Source organism: Colias eurytheme, chromosome 29 (assembly GCF_061535395.1).
Source record: "Colias eurytheme isolate Ceu_HAF_F1 chromosome 29, ilColEury1 Martin Lab GWU primary, whole genome shotgun sequence".
Classification (NCBI taxonomy): Eukaryota; Metazoa; Arthropoda; class Insecta; order Lepidoptera; family Pieridae; genus Colias; species Colias eurytheme.
The window spans coordinates 5,578,486-5,583,681 of NC_143008.1; the positions used below are offsets into that span (position 1 = coordinate 5,578,486).

The 5,196-nt window shown below is 33.2% G+C and overlaps 1 long non-coding RNA gene across 1 annotated transcript; it reads left to right on the forward strand.

The window, feature by feature from the left end:
* Nucleotides 1-3,575: 3,575 nt before the first annotated feature.
* Nucleotides 3,576-4,315, forward strand: LOC149896281 (uncharacterized). The gene is made up of 2 exons (XR_016458337.1): nucleotides 3,576-3,830; nucleotides 4,167-4,315. It is a non-coding gene; the product is annotated as an uncharacterized LOC149896281 (long non-coding RNA).
* Nucleotides 4,316-5,196: the final 881 nt, after the last annotated feature.

Here is a 5,196-nt window from a genome sequence, read left to right on the forward strand (position 1 = left end):
AAAAAGATTAAAAATAGAAATTTTAGAACTCTACAAAGATTTTCTCTGTTTGTGCGATTCATCTCACGACTTATGTATGTAACAAAGATGCCCGTCAACAAGCTTTCGAAATTATACTAGAAAAATGGAAAACCGGCTATCCGCGAGCCGCAATTAACGCGATATTAGCTTCTTTGGATAAAGTTGGAGGCATGTCGACTCGACGAATATTAGGTACATAGTTAAATAATAGAATAATTGGATAAGTTGTGTCAATTAATAATTTATGTATTTTTTTTATTTATAAGAATAAAAAATAACGTAAAAATAAATGCTTTTCGTTGTCGAAAACATAAATGCTTCATGTTTTCGAGTATAATCCCAGTCAATTCTAATATAAAATTGAAATATGATTAATTTTTCATTAGATTTGTATGACGTCGATATAAAAAGCGGTTTTTTTTTTAAACAGAAGTGTTCAACAACTATGAAGTGAGCAGCGTACGTCGTTCAGCGGTGTGGCGGCAACACCGATGGGACTCTGGCCTAACTTCACGTTAATCTTAACGTCAATCTCTTTTTTTTGTAACCTTGTAACAGCACATAATGTAATCGTTTTAATTAAACTTTATATTTTTCACTGCAAGTCAGTATTCTCGATTTCATTTAATAACTTTTAAAATAAAAGGAAGAATCAACCTCACATTACAAACAAGAAGCAATATTGGAAATAGAAGATTGAAATTATTAAAAGAAAAAAGGGCCAGAAAACTGAGATATCTCTGCTAGCATCGTCAGTCTTCAGCGCTTTAAGTACATATATATCGGATAAATTTTTTCATTGTAACGACGATACTGCTTCATCAAAAGATATGAAAAAGAATATTCGAGATATTGTTTCCGTTAAAAACAATTCATGTTTCGTCCTGGAATTATTATTTACAAGTAATGCAAACAGTTAAGTTTATAAACCCAAGAATCGAATCATTTGCAACAACCGAACGGAGTGCACGTGAAACAAAAAGACAAGAAGACAAGACAAACAAAACAAAAAGACGAGTATATTCCAAATGTCAGGACATAAAAAAAACAAACAATATTATAACAGTGACATGCAGAATCAAACCTTCCAAGTAATGTTCGAAATATATCGCGAATACGCATAATATTTCAATATAAAAATATTAAAACAGAGAGAGAAGATTATCATCATGATGATGGAAAGAAGGACCCACTAATCCATGGTTCACACGTCTAGTTTGCGGCAGAAAAGTTGTCTACAACCTTGATGCTATTAAGTATTAAGTATTGCTTAAAGCAAGTGACATCTATTACGCGACCAAGCCAAAACTTTCCAATTAATGTTCGAAATATATCGCCAACACGCAAACTATATCAATATAAAAATAGAAAAATAGAGAGGGAATATTATCATCATGTTGATGGATAGAAAGACCTACCAATCCATGGTTCACACGTCTAGTTTCCGGCAGTAAAGTTGTCTACAACCTTGATGCTATTAAGTATTAAGTATTGCTTAAAGCAAGTGACATCTACTACGCCACCAAGCCAACTAAACGCTCGGGTGGAATGCGGCCTCCCTGCCCGCTCACCACCTCAGGTACCGCGTTCGCCTTAGTACGGTTCGCAGCATCGACGCACTCGCACGTTTCGCAGCGCTAGTGTGTGCTGAACTTTTTTTTGTTAAATCTTGTTTGTTGACTGTTCAGTTTTTTTTTTTGTTATCTGTTTAAGTTTTTAGTGTGTTGTTATTCATAGACAGCCCTCAAATTGGGGCAAAATAAGACAGAGATTGAGAGATTAACCCGTGAAGCGATTCAGTCAATAACCGCCGCCGACTGGAAGAACGAAGTCAATCAAGTTGACCGATTGGCAAATCCACAGCAGCGATCGAACAACAGCGATCCTGAATCTGAAAATATGAATATGTCGTACGTCATCGTACGACGAAATGTCAGGAATCGAAGAAATGGATGTTGATTATCACGATAATTGATAATTGTAAACAAAGCACTTAATTGATATCAGCATAGAAAAAGAAAAATATTTATCTACAATCACTCACTACTTCATAACTATATTTATCTACAACGCACTCATTTTACAATTCAAGTCTACAATAATAGGCTATTTGACAGTATAAAAAATAAATTACTTTTTTGTGTAATCCATATATATATAAGGTTTTTGAAGCGATTTAAATTAATAAATGATTTAAATAATAACTTATTTATTTATAAATCGTCGAGAAAAAACATCATATTTTTTTAAATTACCACGTGACCGAAAACATCCATGATTGGCTGCATCTGCCATGACGTCACAGCGGCGTAAATAACAAGTGATCCCAACGTTTACTCACGTCGTTGCTGAATTTCGCTTTAGGTTTTGTTTCTTATATAACTTATTTCTTGTGATTCAAGGTGGCTGTAATCAGTTTTGTTCTTTATATGTTATTTTTGTTTGTCATGGAACCAAATTTCGAAAAAGCAGACAGTAGAAATCTACCTAATGTGGACGCTATAATGGTTGGCATGTTCTTTAAAAACAACCCAGATTTTTACGCTCCTAAATTGAGAAATGTGAAAACAGCTACGTAAGTTAATATTTCAGTCGTCATTCATTACCTTTTTAGTTAAATTTACCTACAAACATGAATCACAATAGCACAATAATTATGAAGTATACATTTTTTAGGTTATGCCCTTTGTTTTTCATTTCAGCCCTCCAGTTTATAGGATTGACGTGTTTGTATTGATTATTTTCAATATCAATACAAACACGTCATCATCAATTTATATAATATATCATTATCTAACCTCAAGCAGGTAAGAATGAGACGATTTATACTATGTATTGCAAATAAAATGAACTGCCTTCTAGGTATTCAACACCATACTTACATCGAAGTGGTCTTCACAAAAAATATAACTGTTTTAATTGATATATCTAATATCACTTGGATTTCTGCGAGCTAACTGCAACCACTTTCTACGCATTTTTATATCTTTTGGAGCACATATAAATAGTTTGTCAGGGATTTTAATAGTTGTATTTCTTCATCCAGGAATTACACACTATCTATAAGAACTCATTTTCTGGTTTTTAAACAGATTAACTTAATTATACTATAATTAAAACAAAAACGAACAATAAGTACTAGGAGCAAGTTGATGTTTACGCCGCTGTGACGTCACCATGGTCGCGAGACGCCATATTCTTCAAAATTGTGTTTTGGCGGCATATTTGAATATCATGTTTTTATTTTCCATTTTCTCAATTAATAACTACAAAAAATTAAGAAACATGTGTTTTGTGTGCTCTATAAACGTATCTTAATAATTTGAGACAGTTTTCAAAACCTTGTCAAATAGCCTATTAAACTAGAGTCGCATTTATTTTTGAACATACTGTATAGTAAAATTGCATATGTGTGAGTATCTATTGTGAAGATGCCAGCTTTCCTTAATCGGCCAGTAAGGTTGTCTACAACCTTGATGCTATTAAGTATAGTACGACATAAAAGAGGTGAAATTAATTATTTTGGAACTAATTCGTTTTTCATTACCTGGCAACCCTGAATTGGCAATGTAGCTGTCAAGTTGAATAAAAATTTGTTGTTTTTTTCGTGAAGTGGAGAATTATTGAGATAAAATTGTTATTTAGAACAAGAAATTTAAATAAAAAAGGAGACATCATGAAAAAGGTTAAACGTAGCGGTGTCCGTGATGTGGTGTATAAAGTTTTTATTCGGTGTTTGTCCGAATTTCAAGCTGGAAATTTATTGACTGATTTGGAAAACGTTTACAAACGTACAGCAGAATATACCGGTGATATTCCATTTATTTTTGCTCAGTACTACGTAAAATAGAATATTCCATTAGTGACGAGTGTTTAATGTATGTATGTATGGCGATTATTACGTTTTCGCAATTTAATTTGAGGTTATTTGTATGTAAACAAAAACTAGTTTTTATAGTGCGACCAGCACAATTTGAGTCAAGAAGTTATATCCAAATAATAATCCAATCCAACCAGCCTCAAATAAAGTACCTAGTTTAGATTTTACTACATAGTATAGTGATAACTGTTTTCATACAGCTATCTATCTATTAATCAATCAAACCATAAGAAAAAAAATCATATTAACCGTATCATATTTACAGATACTGAAGATGCCCCGTACCCTCTTGCCAGTACTTCGAAACAGAGTGATGATCAGTCCTTTGAAGGAGTAGAATATTTAGATTTTGATGAATTATATTAATGTACAAAATTTATCTACAAAAAAAAATAAAAATATGTGGTTTTCAAATCGCCTTGTTTTTTTCTACCCGACGGACCCAGAAAGAGGGTAATGTGTTTGAGCTGCATGTATGCTTGTTTGTATGTATGTTTGATTCTATGTGCGCCTCTGCAGTCTAAACACTTGACCGATTTTTATAAAATAACTAATTCCAAATACATTTAAGTAAAATTTGACCTAGGTAGGTCAATTAAAATACTAATGTATTTTTGTCTTAAATTTACACTATTGCTACAATGAAACAATTCGGTTTAAATCGCGGTATTTATTTTAGATTATATTATATAGATTTTTGGATTTTTATTCTATAGTATCAAGATCGCTTGCGTCGCAGTATCAGTGTTGCTATATGAGCGACGGTGGCGCCCTCATTTATTTTCATCTCTTTTGTGTCGCACTGTATTAAGTATTGCATATAGCAAGTGTCATCTAGAATTCAATGGTGTAAATAACTCAAAATCCGAATGCCATCAATTCTTAACTGGGTCATATCGAAAACATTATATCTCCCAACAAGAATATTACAACGCGATGCAAGAACCTGTAAACAAAAACCATCTGACGTGACTCTTTGCTTGTATTGTCATACCATGGCGTCTACAACAGACTATGGGAGAATTTTGCCTTAGACCTGTCTCACAAGACGAAGTAGGTTTCTTCTCGAGGATCATTCAAATAATAGAGAACAATTATCCGGAAGGATGGAAGCTATGGGGCGTCCGAGACTTCACATACTCAGACCTATTCGGTGATAAAATATCGTCACGAATTGAAGCGAAATTAAGGTTCGCAATACCAACCGCAGAAATAGGTAGTAATCCTTCTCTGTGAGAGTAGAAATAATATAATTTTATGGCACGAGCCATAAAAAGGAAGCTACTGGAATGGCC